Source organism: Aptenodytes patagonicus, chromosome W (genome assembly GCF_965638725.1).
Source record: "Aptenodytes patagonicus chromosome W, bAptPat1.pri.cur, whole genome shotgun sequence".
In the NCBI taxonomy this organism is placed as follows: Eukaryota; Metazoa; Chordata; class Aves; order Sphenisciformes; family Spheniscidae; genus Aptenodytes; species Aptenodytes patagonicus.
In genome coordinates, this window is record NC_134981.1 from 33,374,920 (window position 1) to 33,393,270 (window position 18,351).

The 18,351-nt window shown below is 41.4% G+C and overlaps 1 protein-coding gene across 7 annotated transcripts in view; it reads right to left on the bottom strand.

Annotated features, from left to right (window-relative positions):
* Positions 1–18,351, bottom strand: part of LOC143172280 (erbin-like) — a 180,873-nt gene that overhangs the window by 141,933 nt on the left and 20,589 nt on the right. For 5 of the 7 annotated variants that reach the window (XM_076361515.1, XM_076361513.1, XM_076361516.1 and 2 more), the window contains 3 exons: positions 17,785–17,896; positions 6,495–6,558; positions 4,921–4,965 (listed from right to left, as the gene is read on the bottom strand). The gene's annotated coding sequence lies outside the window, so the exon portion shown is untranslated. The remainder of the gene's footprint in view (positions 1–4,920; positions 4,966–6,494; positions 6,559–17,784; positions 17,897–18,351) is intronic. The other 2 variants (XM_076361511.1, XM_076361512.1) reach the window with 2 other exon arrangements.

Below are 18,351 nucleotides of genomic sequence, written 5' to 3' on the forward strand. Positions count from 1 at the left end.
CCACACATGCCTTGTGAGCGCCCTCAAGATGAACCGCTCCATAATCTTCCCCGGCACCGAGGTCAGGCTGACAGGCCTGTAGTTCCCCGGATCCTCCTTCCGGCCCTTCTTGTAGATGGGCGTCACATTGGCAAGCCTCCAGTCATCTGGGACCTCCCCCATTAACCAGGACTGCTGATAGATGATGGAGAGTGGCTTGGCAAGCTCCTCCACCAGCTCCCTCAGCACTCTCGGGTGGATCCAATCCGGCCCCATAGACTTGTGAGCATCCAGGTGGCATAGCAGGTCATTGACTGCTTCCTCTTGGATTATGGGGGGTTCATCCTGCTCACCATCCCTGTCTTCCAGCTCAGGGGGCCGAGTACCCTGAAGATAACTGGTCTGCCTGTTAAAGACTGAGGCAAAGAAGGCATTGAGTACCTCAGCCTTTTCCTCATCCTCGGTGACAATGTTCCCCCCCGCATCCAATAAAGGATGGAGATTCTCCCTGGCTCTCTTCTTGTCATTAATATATTTGTAAAAACATCTTTTGTTGTCTCTAACGACAGCGGCCAGATTGCCTTCTAGCTGGGCTTTTGCCTTTCTCATTTCCTCTCTGCACGACCTAACGAGATCCCTGTACTCTTCTTGAGTCGCCTGCCCCTTCTTCCACAAGCGGTAAACTCTCCTTTTTTTCCTGAGTCCCAGCAAGAGCTCCCCATTCAGCCAGGCCGGTCCTCTTCCCCGCCCGTTCTTCTTACGGTGTACAGGGACAGCCTGCTCCTGCGCCTTTAAGACTTCCTTCTTGAAGATCGTCCAGCCTTCCTGGACCCCTTTGCCCTTCAGGACTGTCTCCCAAGGGACTCTCGCAACCAGCGTCCTGAACAGGCCAAAGTCCACCCTCCGGAAGTCCATGGTTGCGGTTTTGCTGGCCCCCCTCTTTATTTCACCAAGAATCGAGAATTCCACCATTTCATGGTCGCTAAGCCCAAGACGGCCTCCGACCACCACATCTCCCACCAGTCCTTCTCTGTTAGTAAACAGCAGGTCAAGCGAGGCACCTCCCCTGGTAGGCTCACTTACCAGCTGTGTCAGGAAGTTGTCTTCCACACACTCCAGGAACCTCCTAGACTGCTTCCTCTCTGCCATGTTGGATTTCCAGCAGACGTCCGGGAAGTTGAAGTCCCCCACGAGAACAAGGGCTAGCGATTGAGAGACTTCTGCCAGCCACGTGTAGACTGCTTCATCCATTTTGAACCAGTTAAACAGGAGACAGTTCATGCAGTAGCCCTGGGGCCAGTCCAGGCAGGGCAAGATGTCAAAAATGTGCTCTACACCGCAGCCGGGGAGAACAGCCCTACCTGGAGCCTCTGGCAGAAAGCACCAGGGGAGACTCGAGGTCGACCCCTAGGGTTTTGGAGTCGGGGATACAGAGGATCTGAGGCCCATTATACTCCAACTGAAAAAGAGATATTGGCAGCATATGAAGGGATTCGAGCTGCTTCAGAAGTGATCGGCACTGAAGCACAGCTCCTCCTGGCACCCCGACTGCCGGTGCTGGGCTGGATGTTCAAAGGAAGGGTCCCCTGTACACATCATGCAACTGATGCTACGTGGAGTAAGTGGGTCACACTAATCACACAATGGGCTCGAATAGGAAACCCCAGTCGCCCAGGAATCCTGGAAGTGATCATGGATTGGCCAGAGGGCAAAGATTTTGGAATATCGCCAGAGGAGGAGGTAACGCGTGCTGAAGAGGCCCCAATGTATAATGAACTACCAGAAAATGAGAAGCAATATGCCCTGTTCACTGATGGGTCCTGTCGTCTTGTGGGAAAGCATCAACTGCTGTGTGGAGTTCTATATGATAAGTTGCAGAAACTGCTGAAGGAGAAGGTGAATCGAGTCAGTTTGCAGAGGTGAAAGCCATCCAGCTGGCTTTAGACATTGCTGATCGAGAAAAGTGGCCAGTGCTCTATCTCTCTACTGACTCATGGATGGTGGCAAATGCCCTGTGGGGGTGGTTGCAGCAATAGAAGCAGAGCAACTGGCAGCGCAGAGGCAAACCCATCTGGGCTGCCGCAGTGTGGCAAGATATTGCTGCCCGGGTGGAGAACCTGGTTGTAAAAGTCCGTCACGTAGATGCTCACGTACCCAAGAGTCGGGCCACTGAAGAACATCAAAACAACCAGCAGGTGGATCAGGCTGCTAAGATTGAAGTGGCTCAGGTGGATCTGGACTGGCAACAGAAGGGTGAGTTATTTCTAGCTCGGTGGGCCCATGACACCTCAGGTCACCAAGGAAGAGATGCAACATACAGATGGGCTCGTGATCGAGGGGTGGACTTGACCATGGACACTATTGCGCAGGTTATCCATGAATGCGAAACATGCGCTGCAAGCAAGCAAGCCAAGCGGTTAAAGCCCCTCTGGTACGGAGGACGATGGCTGAAATATAAATATGGGGAGGCCTGGCAGACTGTATATATCACACTCCCACAAAATCCTCCCAATGGTGGAAGCAACCACTGGATGGCTGGAAACATATCCCATGCCCCATGCCACTGCCCGGAACACTATCCTGGGCCTTGAAAAGCAAGTCCTATGGCGACATGGCACCCCAGAAAGAATTGAGTCAGACAACAGGACTCATTTCTGAAACAACCTCATAGACACCTGGGCCAAAGAGCATGGCATTGAGTGGGTATATCACATCCCCTATCATGCACCAGCCTCTGGGAAAATGGAACGATACAATGGACTGTTAAAGACTACACTGAGAGCAATGGGTGGTGGGACGTTCAAACATTGGGACACACATTTAGCAAAAGCCACCTGGTTAGTCAACACGAGGGGATCTGCCAATCGAGCTGGCCCTGCCCAGTTAAAACTTTTACGTACTGTAGATGGGAATAAAGTCCCTGCAGTGCACATAAAAAATATGCTGGGGAAGTCAGTCTGGGTTATTCCTGCCTCAGGCAGAGGCAAACCCATCCGTGGGATTGCTTTTGCTCAAGGACCTGGGTGCACTTGGTGGATAATGCGGAAGGATGGGGAAGTCCGATGTGCACCTCAAGGGGATTTGATTTTGGGTGAGAATAGCCAATGATCTGAATTATGTGATGTTTACTACATAATATTTTATGCCATACTAATGATATTACGATAAGAATCACCCAGATTAATGAAGAATAAACTTCAATGAATCCAAGCAAAGCACAGTGATGATGGTACCAGAACTGACTTCAACATCAAACAAGCAAACACCATACCATCTTTCCTGCCCTCAAAGATTATGACGACAGATGGAGCCCAAAGTCATGGACTATATGAACCCAATGGACATTTTAGAGGGATAGCCCATAGACTAAGGGAATGGTATCTGTGTGTATATATTAAAAGACAGGGAAAGTGGTGGTGATGAATTGGAATGTACTGGTACGTGTGGGGACATGGACATGACGTAGATGGTATAGAATAAGGGGTGGATACTGTCCTGGTTTTGGCTGGGATAGAGTTAATTCCCTTCCTAGTAGCTGGTACAGTGCTGTGTTTTCGATTTAGGATGAGAATAATGTGGATAACACACTGATGTTTTAGTTGTTGCTAAGCAGTGCTTACACTAGTCAAGGCCTTTTCAGCTTCTCATGCCCTGCCAGCGAGAAGCTGGGAGGGGGCACAGCCAGGACAGCTGACCCAAACTGGCCAAAGGGATATTCCATACCATGTGACATCATGCTCAGTATATAAGCTGGGGGGAGTTGGCCAGGGGGCAGTGACCGCTGCTCAGGGACTGGCTGGGCATCGGTCAGCAGGTGGTGAGCAACTGCATCGTGTGTCACTTGCTTTGTATATTCTTTTATCATTATTATTATTATTACTTTTTTATTTTATTTCTATTATTAAACTGTTCTTATCTCAACCCACGAGTTTTCTTACTTTTGCTCTTCCGATTCTCTCCACCATCCCACTGGGGGCGGGGGGTGGAGGGGAGAGTGAGCGAGTGGTGTGTGGTGCTCAGCTGCAGTTAAGGTTAAACCACGACACTCGGCATACGCAGAATTCAGACTGCAAATTTTACAGACTCTGTGAATGCTTGTGTCACTCTAAATGCATGAATTAATCTTGTGCCTGTGGCCTTTTATTGCTACTGGCTAGTCCAGGAGATTCTGCACCACAGTTTCAGCTGCTAACCATTTGAGGTTTTATATTTGAATTTATCAAATTAAGCATAAAATATACTGGACTCAATTGTTAGAACCAATAACCACCTAGTAGTTGTCTGAAATTAGGTTTTAAAATAGGTATTAGGAACTTGATCAATCTTTTACATTTCCCATATTTCAGAAACACAATTTTATAGCATAATAGAGATTTTGAATTAAGATTGTTAAAAAATAGCAACTGTTTACTGTTAGTTTCTGCTATAATTGTATACTTAATTACAGATCTCACTCTACCAGCCAAGTCAATGGTAGGGTATGTAAATTCCCAAGTTCTCTTTCCCTCCAGGGCAGAGGTGAGCAGTGCTAGTTGAGCAATGCTGAAATCTATTTTTTACATGTCATTTTCCCCCCACACATGTACAGGCATAACTTTCCAAGTAACAATTGCTATTATGAACCTTTTACTTCCTTCTGCATTTATTTTGTTCCTCACTGCTTTATCAAGTTGAATGAGGGGACATCACTGACCAGTCTGATTACAGATACAATCAGCAATCTGAGAGCTTACTTGTGAAATTGCTAAACATTCATAGCTACAAATGAAGATAACCTCTGCTGCGCTCTGAACATACAAAATGATATAAAAATATTAGGGTGTTATTGCTTGTTTGGGTGGGTTTAAAGAAAAAAAAATAAAGTCAGATTTTTTTTATAGCTTCAGCTGTCAATCATTGTGCACATCAATTCACTGTCATAACAGTATATTATTAACTCACCCCATATGCCCATTATGAAGATCAATTCTTGAATGTCAGTGTTCTCTATAAACAATAACAAAGCAAGAAACCAGGAGGAATAGTTAACTTCTACATTCAAACCAGGAATTAGATAGTAGAGCAGGAACAAAGCAGAGAGATGAATTTTTAATAAATGCACCGATTTGAAGTAGGGATATACTCTCAAGGCAAGTGTCCTGTATTAAAACTTTTTAGTAAGCTATGAACAATTGAACAGGTGCCTTACTAGAAGTTGAAATTTCATGTTTGAACCAATATTAAATTCATAACTAACGGCAACAGCTACTGACTGTGACTAACCATATACAACATAATAGCAAAATGTATTTTTACTCTATTACACTTCACACAGGCATGTGCCATCTGCCACTGCGGTATGCTCCATTTCTCTGTGACATTATCACATTACTCTTGAAAAGACTAATGCTGATGCTTAATCTCATGGTTTGAGCCAACGTATAAACACTAAGCCTTGGCTTGCTGTCAGATCTCTTCACTACCTGCCTGAGAATCAATGATGAAGAGAGCAGATTGTCACTTTTTACCATATAATTTAAAGCTACCCAAACCCCTATTGCAAAGCTAATTTACATTCTGCAAATACTGTTCTAGAAGCAATTTTTTTTATGAATGGAGCTATACAATCCCCTTGGATTTTTACTATGTAACAGGATTACAATCCTCTTCTAACACACAAAAACAATTCAGGACCACAAGCCACCTGAACTGAAAAGGCAAACAGTTCATTAAGGTAAAGATTTCTATCATTTGAAATTGCAAAGCTGCAAGGTAATTAATCCCCAGCTAGCAAGAAAGTTTAAGGAAATTAATATTCTGAATTCAACTGACTGGAAAATGGTTGTAGTTTTTTTTCTGTTTAAAAAAAAAAAACACCCAAATCCAAAAAAACCCCACAACACTAAACCATTCTGCAGATTGAACTTGGACTTAACCAATGCAGAGATAACTTGAATCTTAAAAAAAAAAAACAAACAAAAAAACAAGAAAACAATTGTTATTTAAAACCCTGGATAGAAGATGGCAGTGTCCAGAAGAGAACATGATACAGGTTTGCTGTGTTCCCTCTGATAATGAGGTTCTAGTGAGGGTTGGTTTGCCTCAATTCTTAATGGCTTTTTATTAAACTTGATCTAAACTAACACAGCATAAGTGTAACATGCAGAAACTGCTGTTTGTGCATAGTCTGCAAGTTACCAGTAGGTTTCTCCTCATTCCCAATTTCCTCATTCTTTGAAGGGTCATCTTGGAGAAATACACTGCCTGGAAAAATGTGCCTTTCACATATTGACAGAAGCACTACCAAACTGCATGCCCTGAAATGCATTTTGAAGATTATATTCATGCATCTTCAAAACCCCTTTTCACAGCAGTTGCCCATTCCAGTTCACAGTATCTTCCAGTAATACATGAAATGGATTATTAGATCTGATAGACAAACAATGTGGGGTTTTTTTGGTTTTATACATACAGCTCCATTCTCACTTCTGAGTGAAGAAGGAATCAGGATGTGCACTCTAGAAACAACCTGATACCTGTTTAATCTCAAATCAATTCTTCTGGATCTTCCAAATCTTCTCCAACAAGCCAATATAAGATCTGGCAAAAAAAAAAGTCTGTATTTAAAGCTTTCATAGCAATAAAGAAAATCACCTGTTTACCTGATTACTGAATTTTAACTTCTTAGAAAGAAAAACAGACATTTATTAAACTGCATTAGATGACATCTCTATGCAATATTCTGTCTAGCAATAAGACACTGCAACTAAAAAAAAACCTTTTCCAACAGGTTGGGAAGAAAAAAAAAGCACTAAAAAAAATTTTTCTACTAGGGAAAAATCTCCGTAGTAAAGATCAATAGTGAGATTAATGGACTAATCCAATCTAGATACCAGCTTTTATTTTGATACCGTTAAGGGATCAGAACTGAGACAGACTGATAATGTCATGGATAAAATCATTCAACACAGCTTTAATTCATGTGCTCCAAGACTAAGCACATAGTCCAGTTTTCCCATAAAACTATACAGATCTAGAAAAGAACATATTTGAAGTTAACAGTAGTCTGGTGTTCACACCAATGAGAGACTGGGCTGAGAATAAATACTAACAGCATGATCTATAAAAACAGAGACTAGAATAAACACTAGCACAGTTAGTTATCAGTAGTGCTATTAGCACTCCAGTTAAAAAAAAAAAAACATTTTCAACAGCTTCAACTAGACCTGGCAGGCTAGTATCTAAACCAAAAATAGCAAACACTAAGACAGAGCTTAACCAATTTACCTAACACCCACTAGTTTAAGACTAATGAGTCTTAAACTTAAATCTTGCTAGATGTAAAAATGCCTGGGTAATCATTCCCTACAGAAACCACATCTCTATCTCCACTCAACCAGTTATTGTTTGCTTTAAATGCACATTTAAAGAAAACTACAGCTGACATGCTTCAAAAGGAGGGAAATTTAAAAGAGGAGCCTTTACTCTCAGTCAAAATTTTCTCTCAGAGAGGTATGGGAATAAAAAGGAAAGCCATATAAAAAAGGGAAAATAAAAACTTGGTTGGTTTGCTAACATGCCTTCTATCAGTCCAAGGTTTCTCAGAGAACTAATACTACTCTACAGGCAATCCTTCCAATGATAGTGTCCTCAATAAAGATGAGAGCCCTGAAAGAGTAATCTCTTTTGTGTCTTCATCCATTCCATCGCAATTTCTTGTGCTGGTGGTTAACCCATTCCTCTTCACTTCTGCTTGTTCCTCTTTTTCAGTATGTTCTTTCCCACCCCAAGTTGCTTCCCCTTGCCTTTCTAACACTACAGTATCCCTTCCATCTCACAGGAAAGCTCTGGATGATGAGCACCTCTGGGGACTGCCTACTTAAATTCAGTGCATATAAAACCAGAACTTGATCTCAACCACCACCACCAACTGTTCTTATCACATGCTTTGATTACTTCTGTGGAAGTCACTAGCATCCTGCCCATTACTTTGACCCACAACTCTCCTCAGTTTTCTCCCTTGAGTTCCTGTATTCACACTTCCCCCCCCGCCCCAAACAAAAAACATTAACCACACAAACTTGCTCCACTTACTATGAAAATCATTTCTAGGACACTGCTTGACTGTGTTGCTGTTTTAAGTACCCCTATTTTCCCCCTTTTCTATTAGAGAGATAAGCAGCTTAGTTTCACTTCCCCCCCCCCCCAACTATTTTCTCATTCAAAAATCAAGAGGGAGACCCCTAATCAAAGTTAGCTTCTATCACCATCATCAGTTTTTCAAAACAACGTTTGAAAGCATCCCCACACAGATATATAAAATTAATTCACTATGAATTCTTTCATCTTCTTTCTTACCGCTTGCCTTCACAACAACGCTTAAAAATAAAATCCTGACAATTACCAGGCTGCTGATGTGCAAATATCATTGCTCATCAAGCTAACCAATACTTACCACCACCACCCCCAACATCATGTGCTCCTCTATCCATCTAGGTCATTTTAACCTGTCCTGGAGGACATACAATCTGTTCTGTTGTCCATCCCACACTTGCATTGAATCGTGATAGATAATTCCTGTTTGTTTACTAAAACTCCTTTGGGTTACATCACAAAGGGTGATCATACTGTTTGGGAAAAAAATTGTTTTTACCCATCCTGCTTTAAAACACATTAAAATGCATTACACATTACATTTGTACCAACATATGCATAATAAAACCAGAACAATTATGCTGGTACAAGCATTTAGGCTTTTTACCTAGAACATTTAAAGCAGAGATATTTATCTGATCTGTTTCTTCACTGTCCCAAATAGTAGCAAGCAAAAATACAAATAAAGTTTAATAAGAACATAAAATTCACGAGAAGAAATACACTATGTCCTGACTGTCTTCCCATATAACAGGGAAATGAACAAACTGTGGGAATCAGCCCACAATTCTACCTTGATATGTGCTGCGAGCAATGACAGAAGGTAGTAGTCAAGCAATTTCCTTGACATCTGAAAGAAGGTTGGTTTGTTGTCATGTCCCTCCCCCCCCCCGTGCTCAGATTAGCTCAAGTCACAGCTGTAGAAACTACCTTTGTGCTTTCAGAGAGTTTTTCCTCTGGATTAGAGGGGAGGTGTTTCCGCTCTTAAATAAATGTGAATACATTTATAACTGTGAATAGAGATACAGAATAAGTCTGGAATACTTTTTATTTGAAGTCTGTATTTTAGCAAAAAAGGTAGGGAAGGAATGAAGGACCATCAGCAGCCATATAAGCATCTAGACTGAGCAAGAGAATGGCTTGAGTTCTAAATAGCCTGGCAGTAGCAAAAAGACCACGAGAGGCTTCTTCATCTAGCCAAGGATGAGAGGTGGATCAAGCAGTTTCATATCCTCAAATAGCAACAGTAACATGCAAAAGATGAGCTGTGCTCCTTTCACATATATGCAACTAGTTCAAGGAGGAAAGGAGATGAGCATAAGAAGAAAACATTTCACATTATATACCAGGGAAAAAAATGAATCCTCTAACCTAAAAACAGATGGAAACAAATTAATTATAGGATTATAGTGAGTGATCAAGAAATGTAAAAAGTGAGCCATGTGTCTGTTGAACAAGCCTACAAAGGAGTCAGATTTTTAAGTTTGATCATCAAGTCCTTCTGGATTTTCTCAATTATGAAAGTCTCCTATTTTGCCAAGTAACTGAAACATATCTGTTAAGCATATCAAAAACAAAGGGTTGGTATATTTTATCTCATTCTCAAGCACCTTAGTGGCCCTAACATTAGCTATTTTGGGTAGACTTCCTGTATCCTTCACTTTCTGCAGTCTTTAGCTTCTAACCCATAACTCATTGCTGTAGCTTTTTTCCTTCATTTAACTAACAGATGGACACTTTTCACTACTACGACATTACCTCATTTTAGATTTGATGTTTTCTAAGCATCTAGTAAAACATCCTTAACTGATTTGCCTTTAAAACTGGAGTAGAAAAATTTCTATATGGAGGATTTGGCTGAATGGCTTCCAAGTGTTTGTTGTTTTGTTTTGTTTTTTAAAAAAGGAACAAATAAATACTGCTGATTAAACTTTATTTTTATTATGTACAATCAAAATCAATTCATAGTCATTTATACTTTATCAAACACAAAGAGGTTTTAAATATGCAATTGGTTACTTGGCACCTTTCAAGTGTCAGGTGTTACTCTAAATCTTTCTACAATGACTTCTTAAGAATATTGCATCCATCATCTTTTTTAATGAACATTAGCAGTATGAGATCACCTGCACATAAAAATTAAGTTTCCTATACGTGACTGCAATTTAATGGTCCATAGCAAGCTATTTACGCTGTGGCTTACCAGAGAGAATACCGATTAACAGTCAAAACCAGGTAAAGTTATTTTAATCAAAATAGCACTATCCTTTTCCCTCACTTTGTCCTTCCTAAAAACATAGGCAGCTATTTTAACAATCAAACACATTGCTCTTCCTACCAAGGGCCAGTGATATTAAACAGACCAAGCATAAGCTTTTTATTTCCCCCCCCTCAAACAAGAGTACCTAACACGTCTTCATTTATAACGATCCTTAGAATTATAGAATCATAGAATCATTTAGGTTGGAAAAGACCATTAAGATCGAGTCCAACCATTAACCTAACACTGCCAAGTCCACCACTAAACCACGGCCCTAAGTGCCACATCTACACGCCTTTTAAATACCTCCAGGAATGGTGACTCAACCACTTCCCTGGGCCATCAGTCCTTGATGACCTGTATTTCCAATATCTTGTTTTTGTATTAGAATAAAGTTTTTGTCTTTCTGCACATGCTTTATTTACTATTCTATTTGCCTCTCCTCTGTAATTGATGTGCACTTCAAGTTACTCTCTTCAGAGAAAAATCCATCATCTCTTTTTGCCCTAAAATCAAGCTACTGTTTCATAATAGGAAAACCCACCCCTTCCACACCACTTACCTAGCCAGCTAGCTCACTTTTATCATCATCTGCCTTTGTCCTCATTGGCTTACTAGCAGGAAGAATGTGAGATGATCACCTGGACCTCTGGAAACACAGCGCACCTGCCTTTTGTCCATTTATACATTATAGTCTTCCAATTGTCTTGGTGTAAAAGCGCTCAGGAGAGTTTGTCTGTCTTGGATGGCTAAAGATCTTTATGGATGTGAAACCTGCAGGATGACAGCTTGATGGTAATGGGATGTTCTTAAATACACAGTATTCTTCCCATACTACCCCTTCCCTAGAAATCAAAGGCAATTCATTATTCCTGCTTTCTGGGTACAAAGCTTCTTTGGCCTGAACTAGCTGCAAACTAGCCAGCTGCATTTTCCACTCTTGTTCAGTGATAGCCAATATTTCTCATACTGATAGAGAGTTTTATAATACATCAGTCTGTGCAGCTCTCCACACTATTGTTGTATGACCCTCCAGACATAGTAACAGTACTGGAAGAAACCTGTACTTCATATAAATTTGTAGAATTAAATTTGTAAGCTTGCACAATTTTTACTTCATATAAAAGAAAATATTTTGGCAGAAAAACAAACTATGGCACATCCATTACAGCTCCCCACAGTTGCTTATGACATCATTGGAAGTAAAGCATTTTACTAGGTAGGCATTTCTGCCTCATTGTCATTTCTTCCCATTAGCAGAAAAATATACTTTCATGTTATAATGGTTACAATTACATCATTAAGAAAAAAAAAAATCAATGAAAAATAAATAAAAGGAGGAAATAGTCAATTAGGTCTGTGAGTGACACAGAAACTATGTCTTAACTGAAGAAATAGGCACAGACATTCTTGAACCAGCAAACTGCATTGGCCAAGACCTTCAGAGACAACTGTCAAAAGGAAGTTTGCTTGCATAAATTAATTAGCACTTAATTCTATCTCCACTGAACAATGTAGCTGGAAAAGAAGAGGAGAGAGAAAAGAAGAAGAGGAAGCCAGAATGCGCCATGCTATTTAAATAAGTTAGAAGTATTCTCTGCATACTTCTCTGAAACCACCACACGTTTATGGCACTATATAAGAAGTGTTTATTTGCTAGTTGCTGAATTGACAAATAGGATCCAAGAACTGCTTATGCAATGCAAGAGGGAGTTTCCTAATACCTAGCATTTGCACAGAATCAAACAAATTTGCCTAGATGCATTCAGGATGAACACTGTTTTCCTTAGACTATCCAATTCTGGCCATGTGACAACCAGGAAGCTTATCATAAAAGCCAACCCTCTCACAACCTAATCTTGTTTTAGACAGACTCTGTTAGCAGTGCACACTTTAAGTGACAAACTAACTACTATCCTCCATAAATCCTCAAACTAAAATAACATTCAGCAAAGCAGTCTAAAATATTTTAGTGTTGAATGCCCATGGGCCTGAGAATCATTTCACCTATTAAGATAGCTTGTCCATACCTCTTCTGCACTACAGGAAACACCAGGCCAACGGAACAACAGGTTCCCAATGCACACTGCCAAGATAAAACACATCTTGTGCTGACTGGATTAACCTTCATAGCTGAACCACCTGAGGTACATTTGAGTAAGCACTTCATGCCAGAACTTGTCAATAGAACTAGGAAGGGAGAGATTTGGGCCAACATTTACTGCTACAAAGGGAAATGAATCAGCAAGTCAAGAGGGCTCACAGAGTAAATATGCAAACCAGAGCTTATATAAGCAGCTTGGAACATGTCCAAAAACTATTGAAATAAAGGAGCCACAAGAATACTGAAGGGATGGGATATAGGGGCCCCTCTTTAGCTGATGTTGTTTTCTTTATTCAGGTGGAAGCTTTGAAGGTAAGACAATGAAATAGGATTTTCCTTAACTGACTAATTACACACAGCTTCACAACTGCATCCTTAAATAAAGCATAGTCAGAAGACCAAATATACATTATTACTCCATTGCAAAAGAAGCTGCAATACTCTGTACAAGTGAAGATTTCAGGGACTTGTCAAAATCACCTATTAGGCAGAGTATGGATTACAAAAAGTAAAAAAAAAAAATCTGACAAATTTTAGCATTTAACATTTGGTCTTAAAGTTCCTTTCATATATTTCAGCTATACAGACCATAAATAAGTTCTTACTTGTGTATGTTCACCATGTATTTCAGTACCTATTGATACATTACCTTCGTGCTGGACCTAAGCATTTAGCAGCGTGCTACTTGTGGATTTAGCAGCATTACAAAATTATGGCACGTTTTCCAGAAATCTATTCATTATAACACTGAGAAGCTAGAGAACACACACTCAATTGGTATTAAGAAGCCTCTATCCAAGAGAATCACAAAACATCAAAAACACTTACTAGGTCTCTTATGATACCCACAGTAAATACTTCATCATAACATGCTTTACAATTCAACTATTCCAAGATCTGCTTGCAGCTGCAAAGCCAACATTTGCTTCCTAATCCTGTTCTTTTTAGCTAGCAGAGATTTTCTTCCCCCAATAAAGGCTCATTAATCAAGTCTGCCAATGAACCAACAGTTAGGGGTGAACAAGGGACTAGACATGAAATAAAAGCAAACTACTGCAAAACAACAAAAAATAAACTATAGATTAACCATTCCATTTGAGTGATCTTAAGACTTAACACAAGTGCTTCAATGCAAAAACAAGCAGACCCACAACGAAACTAGGATTAGAAAACAAGATTCTAATTCAACATAAAATTATTCTCAACAAATGGGTATATCAGCTTATTTTCTCATGCATATTAGGGAACGTTATTGAACAACATGAACAGCAACAAAGGAAAGGACCCTCTCTAAATCCAAGCTGTGCACTGTTGCTTGAACTCCCTGCTTTGTTATTGTTTGCTTAACAGTAAATAGGACAGTAATAGCTTATTAAAAGTCTCAGCCTACCCACATGATAAAGTCTTTTGTGAAGATTACTTCATGGTACCACTCACTAGTCAGAGAACTGTGAAAAAAAATCTCAGAAGTTTAATAGAGAAAAATGGCACTTTATCCCATTCTCTGTAACCAAGGATCGATAGAAACAATAATTCTGAAGTTCTCACACAGTATATCAAGTACTTTTAATACATATAATCAAGACTTTCCTAAAAAAAAAAAAATTCTGTTCCTCAATATATTCCTGTCTTTCATCTTTACTAACCTGTTTTATTAAAAAAAACTAAGACTTTCCCCATGTATTGGGTTTGCGAGGCAAGGTTTTGGTAGCGGGGGGGTATGTCTACAGGGGTACCTTCTGTGAGAAGTTACTAGAAGCTTCCCCTATGTCTGACAGAGCCAATGCCAGCCGGCTCCAAGACGGACCTGTCACTGGCCAAAGCTGAGCCAATCAGCAACCATGGTAGCACCTCTGTGATAACATATTTAAGGGGGGGGGGGGGGGGGGGGAGAAGACACGGGACACAACTGCACAACAGCAGCTGGAAGAGAGGAGTGAGAATATATCCCAGTTTGGGCAGGGATAATTTCCTTCCTAGTAGCTGGTACAGTGCTGTGTTTTGGATTTAGGATAAGAACAATGTTGATAACACACCGATGTTTTAGTTGTTGCTAGGTAGTGTTTACACTAGTCAAGGACTCTTCAGCTTCCCATGCTCTACCGACTGAGAAGGCTGGAGGTGCACAAGAAGCTGGGAGGGGGCACAGCCAGGACAGCTGACCCCAACTGATCAAAGGGATATTCCATACCATGTGACGTCATGCTCAGCATATAGAGCTGGGGGAAGAAGGAGGAAGGGGGGGATGTTTGGAGTGATGGCGTTTGTCTTCCCAAGTAACCGTTACGCGTGATGGAGCCCTGCTTTCCTGGAGATGGCTGAACACCTGCCTGCCGATGGGAAGTAGTGAATGAATTCCTTGTTTTGCTTTGCTTGCGTGCACGGCTTTTGCTTTACCTATTAAACTGTCTTTATCTCAACCCACAAGTTTTCTCACTTTTACCCTTCCGATTCTCTCCCCCATCCCACTGTGGGGGGAGCGAGCGAGCAGCTGCATGGTGTTCAGTTGCCAACTGAGGTTAAACCACAACAGAATATGTGAGAGAAACAACCCTGCAGACACCAAGGTCAATGAAGAAGGAGGGGGAGGAGGCGGCGCTCCAGGTGCCGGAGCAAAGATTCCCCTGCAGCCTGTGGTGAAGACCATGGTGAGGCAGGTTGTCTACCCTGCAGCCATTGGAGAACCCCACGCCAGAGCAGGTGGATGCACCCAAAATGAAGCTGTGACCCCATGGGAAACCCATGCTGGAGCAGGCTCCTAGCAGGACCTGTGGTCCCGTGGAGAGAGGAGTCCACGCTGGAGCAGTCTGTTCCTGAAGGACTGCAGCCTGTGGAAAGAGCCCACATTGGAGAAGTTCATGGAGGACTGGCTCCCATGGGAGGGACCCCATGCTGGAGCAGGGGAAGAATGTGAGGAGTCCTCCCCCTGAGGAGGAAGGAGCAGCAGAAACAACGTGTGATGAACTGACTGCAACCCCCATTCCCCGTCCTCTTGCACTGCTCGGGGGGGAGGAGGCAGAGAAAATCGGGAGTGAAGTTGAACCCGGGAAGAAGGGAGGGGTGGGGGGAAGGTGTTTTAAGATAGGGTTTTATTTCTCATTATCCTACTCTGATTTGATTGGCAATAAATTAAATTAATTTCCCCAAGTCAAGTCTGTTTTGCCTGTGATGGTAATTGGTGAGTGATGTCCCTGTCCTTATCTCGACCCATGAGCCTTTCGTTATATTTTCTCCCCGCTGTCCAGTTGACGAGGGGGAGTGATAGAGCAGCTTGGTGAGCACCTTGCATCCAGCCAAGGTCAACCCACCACACCCCACAAACCCATTTTCAAGCAAGAGTTCCAACACTTGTACTATCTTTTCATAATGGTTTCTAATTTAAATCTCGTAAGGCACCTGTATTTCCAAGCACATCATTTCTACAATACTATTAAGCATTCAAGACAATATTTTTGCTATTAAAATATTTCCCCTCTCGAACACCAAGCATTTTATGTGGACATTTACAAATATCTGTGAGCATATTCTATCTACATTCTTGAAACAGAGCAAGAGATAGAGAGAGGAGGGTGAAAAATGCATTTGCTCAATAGTCCTAACTAGGACTAAGACAGTATATTAAGATTAAACTTATGCTATTGGAGATACTACTCCAGTATATTAAGATGAAAGCATACTGTGATCTATTAAAGAACCTGGCAATGCTTCAATTAGGCATACACTTACTAGACAAGAGGAAATGGCCTCAAGTTGTGCCAGGGGAGGTTTAGCTTGTACGTGAGGAAAAATTTCTTTACTGAAAGAGTGGTTAAACATTGGAACAGACTGCCCAGGGAAGTGGTTGAGTCCCCATCCCTGGAGGTATTTAAAAGACGTGTAGATGAGGCGCTTAGGGACATGGTTTAGTGGGCGTGGTGGTGTTGGGTCGATGGTTGGACTCGATGATCTTAGAGGTCTTTTCCAACCTTAATGATACTATAATTCTATGATTCTAAAAAAACTCCACATCATTCTGGTTATATTGTCCCTATAATTCTTTACAAGGAGCTATATGTGTCTGCTGTTGAATTAGGGGATTAAAAAGAAGTTTAAATAAAAACACCCTTTAGTCTCAGCATCCCGCAGAAACATACCAGTAACAATTAAATTTATGTAAATGTAACAAGCATACAAAACCAAATAGTACATGCTTTCAACTGCAAAAAAATCCCAATCATATTAACCTTTCACTGGATAGGATAAGAGCATTTAAGTTAGCTTACCCAGAGCAGAAGTATTAGTTTGAAACTGCTTTTATTTTTTGCACAGAGCTACCTGAATACATTACCATAAAATGGGTTACTGCCTTGCATATATTATGTAGCATTCAAAGTAAAAAAGTAATGCAAAAAGTTATACCAGAAGCAATGGAAGCCAGATTGCCTATACACAAGTGCTCACACAGAACCATATGAACATGTTAAAACTGCAGATACACAGATCAAGGTCTGTGACCCAAGTGTGTGTCATGGTTTAACCTCAGTCGGCAACTGAGCACCACACAGCCGCTCGCTCACTCCCCCCCACCCGCTGGGATGGGGGAGAGAATTGGAAGAGCACAAGTGAGAAACACTCGTGGGTTGAGATAAAAACAGTTTAATAATTGAAATAACAACAACAACAATATAATAATAATACACAAAGCAAGCGATGCACAGTACAATTGCTCACCACCCGCCGACCGATGCCCAGCCAGTCCCTGAGCAGTGGCCCCCCCGGCCAGCTTTCCCCAGTTTATGTACTGAGCATGACGTCACATGGTATGGAATATCCCTTTGGCCAGTTTGGGTCAGCTGTCCTGGCTGTGCCCCCCTCCCAACTTCTTGTGCACCTCCAGCCTTCTCAGTCAGTAGAGCATGGGAAACTGAAAAGTCCTTGGCTAGTGTACGCATTACCTAGCAACAACTAAAACATCGGTGTGTTATCAACTTTGTTCTCATCCTAAATCCAAAACACAGCATTGTACCAGCTACTAGGAAGGAAATTAACTCTATCCCTGCCGAAACCAAGACAATATGACAGACCCATTCCACTGCAGTGAATAACCCTAGCGCTTCTTGCCAGAAGACAGCCACAGTTCTCACGCGTCTACAGTCTTGTATTACAAGCTATTGTAATACAAATTCAGCCATTAAAACACAAGTTTGTCATTCTTGCATGTGAGGGTGAGAAAAAAATATTAGTACATTGTAGAGTAACTGAAACGGTAAGTGCACTCAAAACATTTCTTTTCCCTTATCTCCTTCAACACATCTGGACAGTCACTTACCCAAATCACTCCACCACTGCCAGTTCACACCATAGGAGTCTGTTAGTTTCTGAACTTGGACCACAGAATCACCAGGACACAAAACGGAGTTTATGAAACCATCCACATGGATCTGTGAAAAAGAATTAAGAAGTGTTTTCAAGATGACAGGTATAAGAGGCCTCGTGCAAAAACTAAGACAGTTTCAAATCCACACATTAACTTTGTTTTACATTAGAATTAAACACAGGAGACACAGAAGTGGTAATATGTAACTTAGCACAACCACCACCTTTCTACAATTACTCATTTTTGTCCTCTGCCAAATCTCGAAGTAATGCAAACAGAGAAAGCAGTGTACCAAAACACAAAAAAGGTAGAACTGATTATCATCTGGTCCTTCTATGCCAGCCAAAAATAAAACATACACATTGCTAGCAAGCTTGAGTTCAAAACAGCTCCCTTTCTGTTACTGGTACGAATGGAGTTTTTAAACTGTTGGCAAGTTAACAAAGTGTAACTAAAACCAACAAGAAGTTATGTGCAGGACCTCAACTAGATGACTTTGTCTTAAAGCACTGCTGTTCT